The 16,480-nt window shown below is 38.1% G+C and overlaps 1 long non-coding RNA gene across 1 annotated transcript in view; it reads right to left on the bottom strand.

Moving 5' to 3' along the window:
- LOC123612059 (uncharacterized) overlaps positions 1–9,892 on the bottom strand; it is a 339,122-nt gene extending 329,230 nt beyond the window's left edge. Inside the window, exon 1 of the long non-coding RNA XR_006719220.2 lies at positions 9,768–9,892. This is a non-coding gene — a long non-coding RNA (uncharacterized LOC123612059). The remainder of the gene's footprint in view (positions 1–9,767) is intronic.
- Between the last annotated feature and the right edge of the window lie 6,588 nt (positions 9,893–16,480).

The raw sequence follows: 16,480 nt of genomic DNA, 5'->3' as shown, positions 1-16,480 counted from the left end.
CCCTCACAACAACTCCACGTTGAGATATCATTATTACACCTCTTTGTTAAATCAGGAAAATGAAGCACAGTTCAGTTAAACAACACGCTCGAGTTTATAGTTTTAAGCACAGATTTGAACCTAGGTCTCTGATTTTAAACACTATGCTCCTAACCCCTGTAATAACAATGTCTCCCAAATTTGAAGGATACACAGACCCCTTTAAAGAAAACAAGTTTTGTGCACTTCTAGACTTGATTTAAATTACTTTTACTATAGTTTTGTTAAAATGTGAACAAATATAAAACTAGCTATAAACTCATCCTAAAATAACAAAACCAAACATCCATATTAGAAACATTTAATAACTAAACTATAAGACCCATAAAATTCAAATTAAAAACATAAACTTAATGTGATGAAGGATGTTCTTCTGCTGAAACTAGATTGTCAGTGTGGGTTTTAATAGGAGGAAGATGAGCCTCAGGTCAGGTTCTGTATTCAATAATTTTTTTGCATGTATTTTGGCTTCAGTAATTCAGATAATGCCTGTTAGCATAAGTGTGTTATTAATTATTTCAAGGCTTTGCTTGCTGGTTCACAATAAATAGACCTCACTTGTTTCCGAAACGCTGCCAAAAAGCAATCGTCAAGTGTCAATTTTAATTAAGTGTCGTTTGATAACTCTGTAATGCTGTCGTGTTTACGTGAAAAGAAGGTTATGATTGCAGCATTACTGAAATTTTCATTAAATAAACTCTGACTGCCAGAAGTAAGTCTCATTTCATTTGTCTGGCCATGCCTATGGTAAATGAGTAGGGAGGGTGTGGCTCGTTCAAAGATGGGTTCGGTCGTGGGTCTCTGGGTAATCTGGGGTGTAGGGGGCTGCCAAGGAGTATACTGTTTTGGGTTTGATGTGCATACAGGCTCTTGCACTTTCTGATGGCTCAGTTATCCCATCATGTTTCTTCCTGAGAAACTTGTATTTAGTGCATCACTCTCTGAAGTCACTTGACCTTCACTTAGTCAAAATGAAATTTATTAAAAAAAAAAAAAAAAAAGCCAACGTCCACATGGTAATTGTGTAGCCATTCTTGGAATGAATGATGTTAAAATAATTCAGACTATGCCTGTTCATTTATTAGATGATCTTTGAAAGGCAACACCAACTTTTAAAACTTCTTTTATGAAACATTTGCCCATGAGTTCCAGTTTGAGAAACATGGACCATGGCTTCTGGTTTCCCAGCATTCATTGCAAAGAGAGGGGCACAGGTCTTTCAAGGATTCTCTCCTATTAAAAAACCTTGATCCTAGAGTCACCTCTCAAATATATACAGAGTCTCCATCCTCTGCCCCTTTCTACTGGACCCTAAAGCCAGCCCCACATTCCTGTCTCTATGTGCCCCACCCTCAGGCAAAAACCTCCTGTATTCCCGGTTTCCCCAGGAGAGGTACATCAGTAAGGAAATCAATGGCTCTGAGCCCTACATTGATGCCCTATGTTTTTCCTTATAGGGAGACAAGCCTCATCATGCTCTTTAAATAGATGAAGAAATTGTAGCGTAAAGAATTGACTTGTCTGATGTCACTGAGAGAAGTTACAGATCCAGAATGTGAACCCATGACTCCTGGGATACCAGTTCATCCTGTTCTCTTTAAAACACACAGGCTCATCTCAGTAACAGATCTGCCCACTTTGCAGCAACAGAGGACTCCCACATTATTCATATGACTAGAGAGGGAGGAGAGTGCACTAGAACAAGGAAGAATCCAGAGCCATTATGCACTTCTATAAGATATAATACTGGAATCTCTTATTTTACAAATAGCAACAACAACCGTAAAAATACCACTGAAGACGCATAATTTTAGATTAACCTCTCTGGCTGTTGTCACCTACTCTATTTGCTATTGGTTTGAGATACAATTAGTAAAGGTAATTTTTTTTTAATCACAGGACTCTAAAATCCATTAATTCATAAAATACTCACATAATAGGGTACCAGTAAAGACAAACTTTAAATGTTTTACTTTTATTTTATTTTAACTATTTGGGAAGTGTTTGAATCTTTTGAAACAGATTTCCTTGGCTTGGTAGAAATCAACAGAATGAACTCTTCAGTTACATATAGAAAATGCAAGTGTCCATGTCAACAATTGTTCTTAAAGAAAATTGTGGTTTCCCCACAAATGTGAATGCAGATGGTGTAGGCTGAAGTTTGCATATTTTTGATTGGGTAAATTGATTGCATTCACAGTAAGCCAGACTGAGCCCTTAAAGATATAGACAATTGTTCTAAAGTAAGATTAATAATTAATCTTCCTTAAATGGCATTACTTAAATTAGAACACCTCAGACTTGAGGAAGTACATTGTTGACTATTTCAACTGCCTTTTCTAGAGTTCTCCTAACATTCAAGGGTGTCTGTATTAGAGAGAGGAATAAAACCCTCTCCAGGCTTAGGGACTGACAGGTGGTGAGGGTCCCAGGAGTGCCCACTGCTTATAACAGTGCATATTAAACTTGGAGCAATCTATAAATGAGCCTGTTCTTGGCTATGCTTTTGAAGTCCTGATGGAGGAGCCAGTGCCCATCCTTAGTGAGGGGAGAGACAGCAGCCTGAGAAGTGAATTATAAGATAACATGATAATGTGGCATTTGTGGGCAGCAATGGTTTGGAGTTGAGTTGGTGGACAAAGTAACAAGTGACAACCAGTATTAGTTTGAGGGACATGTAAGCATTCATCAGACACCCCTTTGGTAGAAAAACTCGGGAGAAAAATTAGCTTTCCTATAATTTAGATCATGAAACATTACTATTGTGCACTCATTTCAGAAGCAAAATTAATAGGGCTTTCCAGTGACATTTATCATCTACACATGCCAGACACAATGCCTGGAACTGGAGATAAAAAGGTACATAAAGCATGGCCTCGGCCTTCGGCTCTTAAAATCTGGTGAGTGGGCATTTGTGTGTGTACATTCTGAAGGTGTGAGGGGATGATATGCAGGGTGGGAGGGCTGCCTTTTAACAGCAGGAGGTCAGAGTATGAGAAATCATTTCCTGGTTTGTAATCTATCTGTATAAGAGAAAAGGGATTTGGTGCCTCAAAATACTCCTCCTCCGTAACAAGCCCTGGTTAACCTAGAGCCACAGGCCATGGCTCCTCAGTCACAGCCCCCGGGAGGCGGGAACTGCTGAACTGTTGTCCACTCCACTCCATGAAGTCAAGGAATAGATTCAACCAAAGAAAACAAAATGGCACTTTTTTTTTTTTAAAAAAAGCATCAGGAGGATGCAGAGGGATAAATGACTATCTGTGAACTGAAGGCCAAAGAGAAAAGACAGTATCACAGTATCACATAATTAACTTCATCTCCTAATAAGGAAGAGGAAGATCGTACTCTGGGTACCAGCCTCTGTGGGCTTTTCCCATCAACATGGCGAAGTGGCCTTGACTTCCTCCTCAGGTTGCCTGGGCTACAGCAGAGACCTGATGGAGAATCACCCGATGCACTGTGTCTCATGATGAAAGATGATGGCTCACTCAGAGAAATCTGAAAACATGTTTCTGACTGAAGAGGCAAAGACAAAGCAAGCATCAGGTTTAGCAAAAGCCTTCTCACTTTCCCCTCTCTCTCATCATCATTCAAGTTACTGACAAGTTATTGAAAGGTTTTAAATGGCTACCACTTATAAGAATCAGAATTGACTTGGGGAGGTGGCTTCTGAGACCTTGAACAGCACATTTTCCCTTAGTTTTGGATGAGGTGGACTCTGTGAACCAGGGAAATTAGCTGATCAAGGGGGCTAAGATTGTTTTGTTCCCTTCATTGCAGAAGTTCACTAAACACACAATACAAATTTCTCAAGAGATTCTGTTTCCAGACAGCTAGTAAAAGAATAAGAAAACAAATACAACTGGACCTACTCCACACTATGGCCACCAAAAGTGTATACATGGTTAAAAAAACAATGAGAAATTTCCTAACCTTCCACCTTCTTTGCACTGTTGACCACTTCCCTCTTTTGACATCCTCCTCTCCCTTTGCTCCCACTCTTTTCCAATTATCCTACAACCTCTCTGACCCTTCGTTCTCAGCTCCTTTCCCAAATCGCTTCCTTCAGCCCATTTAGGGTGATGTTCTGCCTTTCTCTAAGGTCCTTCCTCCCCCTGCATTAGTGAGCCCACACTTCTTGTTACATTTTGTTTTAATTTGTTCTGATGCAGTAGTCTCCTTGGTTCTCTTGACTTTAGTCTTGTTTCTCTCCAATTCAGCTTCTACATAACTGCCAGAGAGTTTCCTAAGTAAATCTCATCAATATTTTCCTTGCTTAAAACACTTCAAAGCTCCCCATAATCTACAAAACACAGACTCTTTGGCCAGGCACAAAATAATTTCATTATTGGGCTCCTGCCTAACCTCTCCAAACTTACCTTCTACTATGCCTTCCAACGTACATCTTATGATTTAATCATATAAAATCATTACAGCTCCAGTATTTCCATGCCATCTCTAGGGAATGCCCTCCTCTGCTTTACCCAGCCAGCGCCACTCAGGTAACCTTTCCTGGCCATGCCCACAGCACCATCCAATCCAGGTGAGATGCTATTCCTTTGTGCCCACTATTTGCCTTCATTATAACATCCTCTTGTAGTGGTCTGAATAGGATTCAGACAGGAAAACAGGTCCTCTATAATTATTGTGGAAATAAAGGATTTATTATAGGAATTTGACCTTACATAAATATGCAAGAATATGGGGAAGAGATGATCTGGATGGGGCAGTTGGAGGGTCAGAAGAGCAGTCGTTAGTCAGACTCCCTGCAGCACAGGAGTGGAAGCTTAAAGAGAAATCCAAGAAGCCACCAAAGTGGGACCACAAAAGGAACGTTCATGGAGAAGGCTCTGGAAACCGCTCCTCTCGAGGGAAGAAGCTGCCTCTGCACAGCTGCAGGCTTGATGGGTCCCCAGCCAAGCACAGAGCGGTGGGCCTGGGGCCACTCTTTGAAGACAAGCTGGATGAGGAATGGAGGAGAGAACAAGCTGGAGCCCACCAGGCACCCATGCCTCTGTCCATCACCAGAGCTGACAACAAAGGCGTTCTGGGAGCAACGGATTCAGCTTCCTTTCTATCAGCCAAATCACACGCAGGTTGTTTTCTTTTTTTCCCTTTTGGAAAAGGAATCAGGCCGGGTCGTCCTGGGAAACATGGTTCCCAGAGTTGGTCAAGCTGACCTAACATGGTCCAGCACACCTCATTTGTCTGCCTCTTCTCTGGACCGTGAAAACAGAAGACAAGGAGTATGTTTCAATCCATTTTATTTTATTTTATTTTCTTTTCTTTTCTTTTCTTTTCTTTTCTTTTCTCTTTTCTTTTCTTTTCTTTTTTTCTTTTCTTTTCTTTTTAAATTAAAGTATAGTCAGTTTAGAAGGTTGGGTCGCTTTCTGGTGTATAGCACAATGTTTCAGGCATACATGTACACACATAAATTCCTTTTCATATTATTTTCCATTATAGAGTACAAGATACTGAATATAGTTCCCTGTGCTATACAGCAGAAACTTGTTATTTATCTATTTTATATATAGTAGTTTGTATCAGCAAATCAACTATTTGCCAACAAGCGCAAGGCCTAAGATATGGAAGAGATCCAGTAGACGTCTGGGTATTGAAGGAAGGGCACCGATATACCAGAGAAAGCATTTGTGCTCAGTCATTTTCAGAGAAGATGGTTAGAAATGATATTAGGCATTCTCAGGATCACAGTCTCTCTGTAACAAGACTGAATTCCAGTGACAAAATAAATGTAGAAGGATTCTACTGTGGAAGATAAATTTGATTATCTACATCAACATGTGTACTTAAAATTTAAAGAAAATGGGCAAACGTTTTCTAAAATCAAATTGGTTTTTTTTCCTTTAATGTTATCAACATCTTCAGTTTTATTGCTTTGTTTCAGTTTTAGGGAGATCATTCATTTTTTGTTTTCTGTTTGCTGTTGTTTTGTTTTTAGGAAACTGACAATAATGTATAAGGAAGAACTACATTATACTGACAGATTTATCCTGAGGTTGATTGTGTTCTTATGAGAACATAAGAAAAGTTTGAAAAAAATTTTAAAGTACATCTGTTTTTTAAGTTTACTCTATGACTACCAAAGTTCATATCCATCTAGTCTTACCTCAGAGGAGGACAAACACTTCTCCATTAAAGAAAAAAAAAAAAAAAAAGACAGGAAAATTCAGTGTTGAGTCCTCAGAAAAAGATTTTGTGACTTTATTTAATCCTACTATACCCTGAAATTCCAAGTTATAAATTATCCTTCTGGTAAAAACCAATGACCATTTAGGGGTAATGGAAAAAATGGCAATTTTTTTTCTCCCACGTGGGGAAAAAAGAGTCACTCAAGATTTTATTTGGTTGGTACCAAAATTGTGTTATGATATTTCTCTCCTTGTTTCCTTTCTCTGGTTCCCTGCGGGTCAATATTGTGTGCAATAACATGGTCAGAGTAACTTGTTTATCTGGTACTATAATTGGGATCTTCTGGAGAATTTGGGGGGGAAAAGGATTTTGAAATAAAATTAATATGTCCAGGTTCTTATTGGACTTTTACAATCAAAACTCCAGATCTTTGACTCCAAAAATTGTGAACTCCTCCCTGCTGGTCAGTGCTGTGGAGAGGTTTTATTATTCCCTCACCCTTAAAATGAAGGATGTGGTGTTATACCAGAGGTAATGTGATACCACAGAATAAAAATAGCACATGTTCTTTGCATATAACTCTTGATAAAGATATGCTGACAAATTTGACAGTCAACATGGCTACTTTGTACACTAGAATGTAAATCTGCATACATTTATAATAGAAAGACTTCAAACAAATGCTGACTTTATTGGGAATCTCTTTGAAAACCCACCCCTCCACCCATTAGGAGTAGTCTGATGGAAATTATTGAGGAGCCTGGTCTCAGAGCAAACATTATTTGGGACATTAGTGATGAAAAGCACTCATGTTTTAGACAAAGGGAATTTTCTGTCATTCTCGGAAAGATTTAGGACTAGAAGTTACTATCTAAATTGATACTGTCAAGTTAATCCAAGAAGCATTTTTCTGTTTTGTTATTATCAGACATAATACAAGACGACATGTCATTTGATCAATGATGCTGTCATGAATCAACATCCATTTGTCAGCCCAAAGAGAGTACGTAACAAGAGGATTAAGGATTGAAAAGAGGAGGAGCTTGGGCTAGAAGTTCACTGTCACACTGGAAGATGTTTCTGGAATTGTTTTTTACTTAAATCCATCTAGATCATCCTCCGTCCCCTCCTCCTTGCTTCATTCCCTCTCTCCCTCTCCACTCCTCACCTCCCCACTTTTGGGGCCCCAGACCAGCAGTATGTAATGCTGTCCAGATTGTTGCAGTGTCTTTGGTTAGATGACCTATAACAAGACACCCCAGCATTTCTTGTTACAGTCCAATTTATACATTTGAAGCAAAAATGTTCAAAGATCTTCAAGAATAAGAAGTTCTTTCATATCTGTAAGTTAGAACAGTCCAAATTCACTGTATTTTGCAGGAAGCAAGTGGTTCCCACATAGCAATGTCATTGTGACATGGCGAATCCGAGCTGCCTTGGCTTAGTCCAGGGTGGGTGAAGGCTGAGGGACTTCAGTTGTCCAAATTCCCACCCTAACATCAGACAGGAGATAACCATTGCTGTACTTCCATTTGGCTGCCCCTATTCTGAAGATTTTCTTGTCTGAATAACACAGACCTTGTTTCCATGTTAACTATATCCCTTGATTCCATACTGGTAGGGTGACCATAAACCCTGGGTGCCCAGGATAGCTCTGGCATAATTACTAACAGAGTTACCTTTCACTCTCAGAACAATCCTAGTTTAAATGATAAACTAAATGGTTTCTTTAAAAACCTCATTCTAAATACTGGCATTAAAGCTGAGCTATTTCCAGATAACTGAGAGCTACAAAAATAAAAATATAGTGTTAATGTAGGTAGTTTGGCCACAATGTGGTTGGAATGATTCAGCAGGACTATTCGGCAGAAACAAAGGAGGGTCCACAGCCTTTCAGGGTCACCAAGGGACAACAGAGGGAGGGGCTCCTCTTCCCTGGAGGGTGGCTGAGCACAGCCCAGCAGAAGGCACTGTGTCAGCCTGCCAGCTGAGCAGCCCAGCCTGCTGCTTTCGGTCCCCGCCTCCTGGGCTGCCTTGCTTTCCAGGGAACCTAAGCAGAGGTGGGCTGCCTTCAGAGCAAAGACATTTATATGTGAATTGTGGGCTTATCAGTTACCGGCTGTGTGACCCAGGACAGATCCACTTAACCTCTCTAAGCCTCAGTTTTTCTATCCACAAAATGAGAATAATCAGAGCTGCCCTGGAAGGGTGGTATAAAGATCAGAGATTCTGTGAGTGAAATATTTATCCTGGGGTCTAGTGCAAAGTGAATAGAAGCTGTGTTCTGAATTTTGCACAATTTAGTAGAGGACTCTCCACATCTCATAAATGGGTCCCTATTTTTATATGTCTGGCTCCGATCAATCCTGTGCATCAGCCAAGCCCTTGAGGACAGCGTCTCCATTCTCTGCCTTAGTTTTGCCCACAGCACCCAGTGTCCCAGAGTTCAAGGCACAAAGCAGGCCTTCCATACCTTCCTGCTCAGTGAAGCAGTTGCCTCCCAAGCTCAGTGAACACGGATGGCCAGGGCCTGCCAGCTCTTTCCCTTGTCCTAGAAAGTAAGACATCAATAACCTATAATGAAAAGAATCTGAAAAAGAATATATATGTGTGTATGTATCATTGAATCACTTTGCTGTACACCTGAAACTAACACAACACTGTAAATCAACTATACTTCAATAAAAAAAGAAAAGATGAAACTGTTAAAAAAAAAGAGAGAGAGAGAGAGACATCACAGTACCAGGGTTGCCCGAGAAGCCTGCAGGGAAGGCGATACTATTGTGAGGCAACAGCAAGGGGACCTTTGTGGAGTCAAATAAACTCTCCTTTGTTTAACCGTATTCATAATGGGATGTCGGTACTACTTTTCTTCATTCTAAAGAATGAAAACAGAAGAGACCTTGGGTTTTCAGCCGGCAGTGCTTTGTTGCTGCCAATTGACACCCTTGCTTTCGTAAACAGCGCCCCTGCTCTGCCGCTGTTTTGAATATGTCTATATCCTGCCTATAGGTACACAGTTAGAATGTTTTGTTTCACTGGGGGTTTGGCTGAGAGGTCCAGGTGGGTGCAGGAACCAGCTAAGTGAGAGAATGCCACACTTACTTATCTTTACTGCTAGGGACTCAGCTTAAAATCAATGTTCCCAAAGGCCCTGCAGGCCACACAGTTTGTAATTAAGTGTAAGGCAACACCTCCATTCTTGATTGTATTCCTGTGAAGTAAAGAATGTTATATGCTGTCATCTTGTTGTCATAACTAAACGTTTACCTCCTTAAGACAAAGGGCAGGATCCTAGACTAGTACATATCAACTCCTAGAGCTAAACTTTTTGGAAGACACCAGGTGTAGATTTATATTAATAGTGGCTTCACTACAAAAATTTCTGAAAATATTCATTGGCCTTGAATTTTTTATGAAACTTCTCACAATCAAACCAGTGACTAGTTGCAGCCACCACCTGTTTCCCCACCCCTAACCCCAGCCCCTGCCTGGTGTCTGAACATATGATGCATCTGACCCTCCTATCCACGCACCCCCATTCCCAAGTGTGCTCCCTTTCGATTTCTACTTACTCTGAAGCCTAGAAGTGCTGGGGTCAAGACCCTGACCCAAAGATCATTTGCAGAGACTAAGATGTGACTTGCATTCTCTCCGTTGTGTTTTTAAAAGCTCCTGAGACCTTCTATGTCTCTCTGTGGGAAATTAAACTAATGCAAGAATATCAAAAGCCACTTTGTTCAAAAGCAGCCCCGATTGCCCATCAGGCTGACAAAACTGCCTGCCCTTCACCTATCAGCAGTCTTCATGGTAACATTTTGTTTTGACCGTGTGCTTCATTTGTTATCCAATCCGTCAAGGACAAGTCGGAAGGGACATCACCCCTCTGCCCGCCACAGGTTGGCCTTGAAATCCTCAAGTCCTGAGTGGGAGAAAGGGTCCAAGAAGGGGAGACATGGGTCAGCGAAGGTCCACGTCACCAGTTACAGTGATGACTGGCTCAGGCAGGGTCAGTGGCAGGCAGGTTTAACCATCATGTGACCAAAGTCATTGGCCCACCACTTCACATACACCAAGTGGGAAATCGTCACTAAACCGATTTACTCTTCCAGGGATGAGCTGCTTAGCTTTCTTTTTCACCACAACAGCCATGAGGGGAAGAGGAGCACACATTCCTGCCAGGCTCTGCCACAGAGCTTTCATGTGTGCATCCCACACTGTCTTCACAACAGCCCTGGGAGTTCTCCATGGATGCCACAGGACTGACAAAGCTATGGATGGAGCCCGGTCTCCCAACACCAGTGGACTGCTTCTTCCTTTGCTGGCCTTAGGCATAGGTAATGCAGACTATCGGCTGTGTGGTGTCCTAAAGGATGTGCCCCTAGACCATCTCCCCAACACTCTACATTCTCTGTCAAATGCCTCTCCTTAGCCTCCACTGGTAGTGCCCAGTAAAATTCCCTTCATTAGGTCAAGCACTCCTCACTGGCATCCATCCTGAATTCCCAGTGCAGGACTGCCAGGTGCAGTTGTAGAGGCTGTGCACTGCTCAACCCAAGAGGGTTCATTAACATTACAGTCTAAAAGAATGTCTTGTCTCAATATACAAAACATGTGCTATGGCCCATCAGGCCAGGTATGACTGGTTGTGGGGCTGCTATGCTAGGTTCCTATGTAGTGTCCTACCACGTTTACATAATTCCACCTAATTCTTACTATAGATTATATAATAGAATAAAATTTAATAAATAAAGTTTAATGTGTTAAAGATGTAAAATAGGAACTGTAATTAAGATGATAATATTGATAATAACATGGATTTAAGGATGCTACTTGAAAGATCTAGTGTCCAAAGATTATCATATTTTACTAAATATTCACAAACTCTACATTTTGCTCTTATCATATCACAAGGAACTTCTATACCTGCCTAAAGCTCTTACTATACTTCACTCAGGCCACTAATATTACAGCAAGACTGTATTAGATTCACATGAACAAATGAAATTATAATATGATGATATATAAAGAGAGAAAAGGAATTTATTTTTTAAAATAAATATAAACCTACCAAATATGAATTTCTGAATGGCAAATAAATATCTTTGGTCATTTTAAAGTATCGCAGTTAAAAAAAAAAACAGCTTACATTATTTCTTTCTTGGGGTAGCAACATGCTTAGTTAGTAATTGAACAAACTACTAAATGCTGAAAGTGAATCTTCAACATTGTCACTGTCAGTATTTCTATTGGCTTAACTTGTACTTTGGAAAACATTAAGGAAAAAAAGGAAAGATTACCTAGCATAGACGATGATGTCCTCTCTAAATGCTTACATACCTGCAGTAAACATTGGCAGAAGTGGCTATAATTACTTCCATCACTTTGCCACATGACTTTGTGTTCCTCTCACCAAGAGGTGGAGTCTGTGTCCCCAGCCCTCGAATCTGACTAGACTTGTGACATGGCATGACCAACAGATTGCAACAGAAGCTATCTCCAGTATAAGGACAGCCTTCTCCCCAAATAGCAGATAAAGAAATGTTCTCCCGGTCACCCCAGAGACCCTATCTTCACATGACTACCCTGGAAAGAAAAGTGGTTTGGAAATTAATTCTTAAGATTTATTTATCAGCCATTTCACATTTCTGACCTGTGACAGAGCTGCCTTGGTGAAGAATTGTACACAGTTGTGTGAGAACATCAGCATCCACAGAATAAAAACTGCCTCAAGCAACTGCATTGAGTCCTCCAGTCCAATGGTGCAGGCAGGCTACTACCTCAACATTGAGATTCGAGATCTTTGTGATTTGAGAAACTTTAACTTATGAAATCAGTAAGCTAAAAGGACCCTGATTTCCTAAGAGGTTCCAAAGAGTACATTCTTAAGACAACAACCATAACCATAATCATCATCTCCTGATATTTGCATAGTCCTTAACCTCTAGGAAATCTACAGGGAAATCTGAGCAACCTGAAGGCAGTGTCGAATACAAGGTGTCCTCTGATGCGAGGAAGCACTGGCAAATGACCTCAAAAGGAAGCTCTTCCCGAAACAGAATAAGTGGAAGAAAAAGTCAACGGAAGCTAATGACTCGATAAAAAGGATGATGAGAGTCAGGTGGGAGATATTCAAGGGTAGAACAAGATCTGTATTCCAGATAATTTTTCAGGACTGAACATTCAGTAATAAGGAGTTTAATTCGGGTTTATCACCACCAATCTGCTGGTAAGCTGTTAGAACCACTTTTTCCACACATTAGTTTCCCTTTTATGTTTGAGAAGGGTTTTTTCCTTCTGTACCTGATACTGGTGCCAAACATTGTTGCCACGATTGCTATGCCCAATTCTCTGATGATGGTCTGAGTAGCCACTTCTCTTCTTTCAAGGAGAAGAAAGCAAATTCAGACAGCTGCTTCAGACAGCATGCCTATATATTCACCCTATGACATTTTCTATCTAGCCAGATTCTCATAAAGTTCATAGAACTCGTGATGATGCTAAACAACCCATAACAACACCTGAGGCTTCAGCCCCTGAGATAAAACAGACCACAATGGAGCTAATTCTAAAGTGAAAATGCAGAAAAACTCTAGCACTCTCAAAGCTCTATTGGATAAAGAATGGCTGAAGGAACTGAGAATTACCTAAACAGGTATGAGGATGATTCAAGAGGTACCAAATAGCCAGTGATGTGCTAGGACCATCTCTCATTCATAAGAACACATTGATAAATATTCAGGAATCTTGCAAGTTGGTTCACATCACAATCGTAGCTTGATACAAGCTATGGTGGCAGAATTTACACTGTGGAAATTAACAAATGCTACAAATAAGGAATTTTTTTTTTTTCTAGGAAGCTGTTAAACATTTACCAGCATATCTCTGAAAACAGCTGTCTTCCATTATTTCAAAACTTAAGTTTGGAAAGACACTATATTCGGTCATAAGCAAAGCTTCTCAAAGCTTTCCAATGTACTATATGCAAAGACAAATGAGAATAAAGAAACTTCTTGGAGCTCCAGTGACATGGTCCAAAGTGGCAAGAATCTAAGCAAATACTGAATGTATAAAATAATGAGGACATATAATAATGACAGAACTAAAATACTGGAGAACAAAAAAAAAATGTTTTATCTAGCTAGTGAGTAGGCTTAAAAATTTTAAATCCATGCATTTTTCAGGCAGGGATTTTCAATACTAGTAAAAATAAGCTTTTAAAATAAAAGGTATAAGCTAAGAGTATAAGGTAAAAATTTGAGAGTAACCATTAAAATTAGTAAGGAGAGTATATAACATCCAAAACAGTAGATGGAACAAAATAGAGTAAGAAAACAAAACAAAACAAAGCAATAAAAGAACCAAACACACAAAAATTCAACAAATAAAAGATAAGAAAGGGAAAAATGGAGCATGTAAAATTGTAACAAAATAGAAAGCAAGTTGCATGGTAGGAAAAAAAGCATCCATATAGATCAATAATTAAGATAAATGTAAACTATTAAGGTCATCTGTTAAAAGAGATCTATGAGAATGTATTAAAGCAAAAAACTCAGGTAAATGGTTATAAAAGACGTGCCCAAAACACAAAGACACAGAAAGGTTGAAAGCATAAAGGCATAAAAAATTATACTAGAAAAATGTTTATCAAATGAAAAGCTGATATATCTATATTGATTCCAGACAAAATTGATTTTAAGACAAAAGACAATTATTATGGGTACAGTTAGATGCTACATAATTACAGAAGGCTTAATTCACCATGTATACATTCCATTCTAAACCTGTATGCCCAAAGTAGCATTTATATGTAAAGAAAAATATAAAGATAAGATACAGGGACAATTTGCACCATTCTAATCATGTGAAATTTCAATAAAAATCCCTTGCTTAGTTTAATTAAAACTTAAAGTGTCAGCAAATATATAGACAAGTTTAGCAAAATAATAATATGCTAGATTTATGAGACAAATATAGAACCTATTGCAAGTAAATAGATAGTACTGATTCTTCTCAAGCTCATGATTATTTACAAAATATTTACAAAAATTAACTGTACTAAGCCACAAAACACATACCAACATGTTTAGGGGTAAAAATCAATACCGATCAGATTCTTCGACCATTGTGCAGTTTAAATTGGAGGTCAGTAACAAAGAGATAAATTTAAATATCTCTGTAGTTTGTAGATTTCAAAACTATGCATCTCAATTATCTGTGAGTCAAAGAAGAAATAATAATGGAAAATTGAGAAATATTTAGAACTAAGCTATAATGAAAAATTTACCTACCAATATTTGTAGAATAGAGCTAAGGCAAAGATTATATGGAAATTTGCAGATTAAGTATATATATATTAGAAAGGAAGAAGACTTGAAAAACTAATGAACTGATATTCAAATAAGAGGTTTAAAAATAGAGCAAAAAGAAAATAGAGGGAAAAATCAGAGCAAAATTGTCGAAAGAGAAAATAAAGATAGAATAAGACAAAAGTCAGTCCTTTGGAGGACAATTAAATAGAGAAAATTTTGGCAAGGTTGGCTAATACAAAGAAAGTGGATAGACATAAATAACACTAGGAATTTTTTAAAAAATTTTAAAACAGAATACTAAACATCTCTATGATAATACATTTTAAAACCTCAATGAAATATTCTTAGAAAATTTACAGCATAGGATTTTAAGAAATAGGAAGTTTTAATAGCCCAGTAACAAATAAAGAAGTTGTATTAATATTTAAAAATCTTCACACACATACACACACCATTAGACCAGGCTTGGATGGTTTACAGGCAAATAAAGCCATACTTCCAAGAAATAGATTATTCCAATTGGAAACAGTTTATTTTCCTAAGAACAAAATAAGATGGATTATTGCCCAACTCAGTCTATGAGGAAAATATATCCTTGATATCACATTATATAAGGACAATACAAAAAAGGAAAATTAGAAATTACATTACTCACTAAAAATTACTCATTACTAAATTACAAATTACTTATGAACGTAGATCAAGAAATCCTAAATATTAGGAAATCAAACCTCTCAGAGTATAAAATGACAGTAACCACATTTGTTAATCCTAGGATTATGAGTAGTTTAATAGTATAAATACCATTGTAACTCAGTAAATTAATAGGTTAGAGGTAAAAACAAGCGCAGAAAAGCATTTGACACTATTCATCTCTATTCATGGTAAGAAACAAATTCTTAGAAAACTTTTCTAAGATCGATAATCTGATCTCTAACCTGATAGATATCAAAAGCCTGTAACAAATACCATTTTAGTGGTGAAAAATTAGAAAACATTTTCTTTAAAATCAGGAATATTACAAGAATGCTCACCGTAACTTCTACGTATCTCTGAACTGGGTCTCCTAACCAAAGAAAAAGAAAGGAAGAGAGAGAGGGAGAAGAAGGAAGGGAAAATGAGGGGTGGCAGGAAGGAAGGAGAGTGAAAGGGAATAAGGAGGAAGGAAGAAAGAAAGGAAGTAATTAGAAAAGGAGAAATAAACTCATATATATGATATATATATATGGAATTGTTTAGATGTAGGTGATTGTCGACAGAAAGTGTAGCAAGGCAAATTGGTATAAGATGAATATTCCATTTAAAATGTAATTTTAAATACTGATACTATTTAAGTAGCAAAAAACATGTTTAGGTTGTGTAGAAATAAATTTAATATATTAAGACCTTTATTGGAGAAGTATAAAACTTTACTGGAAGATATCAAAGAAGGCCTTAAAAACTTTGGTGATATACTATGTTTAGGAATAGGAAGATTTAATATCTTAAAAGGGATAAATTTTTCCCAAATGAATCTATACAAGCAATATAATTCCAAACAAAATTCTACCAGGGTTTTTTTCAAGAAGCTTAACAAGTTGACTCTAAAATTCATATGGAGTAAGAAAGGTCTAATAGGCCTGATACTACTATGAGAAATAAGACAGGTATTTTCTTGCCACAAGTCAAGACTATTGCAAAGTTTTAGTAATTAAGACAGTATGTCATCAGCGCAGAGAAAAAGGACAATGGATTATATAAAAGAGCTTAAACACAAATCTATGCAAAATAGTTGTTACTTGAGATTTGATAAAGATAATTTTGCAAATGAGAGAAAAAAAGAGCGTCTATTCAGTAAATGATTCTAAGACAACTGTTTATCCATGTGCATAAAAACCCTATGCCATTGAATAAAACTGAAATTGAGTTCCCGACTCATAGCACACATAAATATCAATACCAAACAGATTATAGACTTAAATGTGCAGAGCAAAACT

Source organism: Camelus bactrianus, chromosome 15 (genome assembly GCF_048773025.1).
Source record: "Camelus bactrianus isolate YW-2024 breed Bactrian camel chromosome 15, ASM4877302v1, whole genome shotgun sequence".
Taxonomy (NCBI): domain Eukaryota; kingdom Metazoa; phylum Chordata; class Mammalia; order Artiodactyla; family Camelidae; genus Camelus; species Camelus bactrianus.
This window is presented reverse-complemented; position numbering and strand designations above follow the sequence as displayed.